The 518-nt window shown below is 65.8% G+C and overlaps 1 protein-coding gene across 1 annotated transcript in view; it reads right to left on the reverse strand.

Moving 5' to 3' along the window:
* Positions 1-518, reverse strand: part of KAT2A (K(lysine) acetyltransferase 2A) — an 8,310-nt gene that overhangs the window by 7,308 nt on the left and 484 nt on the right. The gene's annotated exons all lie outside the window — the stretch shown is intronic.

The following is a 518-nucleotide window of genomic DNA, read 5'->3' on the forward strand; positions in this document are numbered from 1 at the left end:
ACCATCCCGAAGATGGGGGTCGGGTGCCCAAAGGCTGCCCGGGGGGATGCTCAGGGCCCCCCCGGGGATGCTCAGCGCTGTGCGTGTGCTGGAGCCCCTCAAACAACCCCCTCTGCCAAGGCAGGGCTGGGGAGAGGTGCCAGGGACGTGCCCTGCGCCAGCACAGCCCGGCTCCCCGTCCTGCTGCATGGGCACAGCCAGGAGCGTTGCAAAGCACGGGGCCAGGCGAGACCAGCAAACACAGAAGCCACACAAAAGTCACAAATATTTATTACATATCAAAAAAGCTACATGTTTTGGGCAGAGACCCCCCGACTGGGCCGTCACACAGTCCCCGACATGGTCCTGCCCTGCGACCAGCAGCTGCCCCAGCAGCCGGGCTCAGCCCAGCCCTGCAACGCTCCCTGTCACGCCTTGGCCCGCTCGGCTCCATCATCAGCGCTGGCTGTTGGCTGCACCACCGCTGGCCCCATCTGGATGGGCACGTTCCTCTCCGGGGCGGCTGGCAGGGCCAGCCT

This window comes from Pygoscelis adeliae, unplaced genomic scaffold (genome assembly GCF_000699105.1).
Source record: "Pygoscelis adeliae isolate BGI_AS28 unplaced genomic scaffold, ASM69910v1 Scaffold917, whole genome shotgun sequence".
Taxonomy (NCBI): domain Eukaryota; kingdom Metazoa; phylum Chordata; class Aves; order Sphenisciformes; family Spheniscidae; genus Pygoscelis; species Pygoscelis adeliae.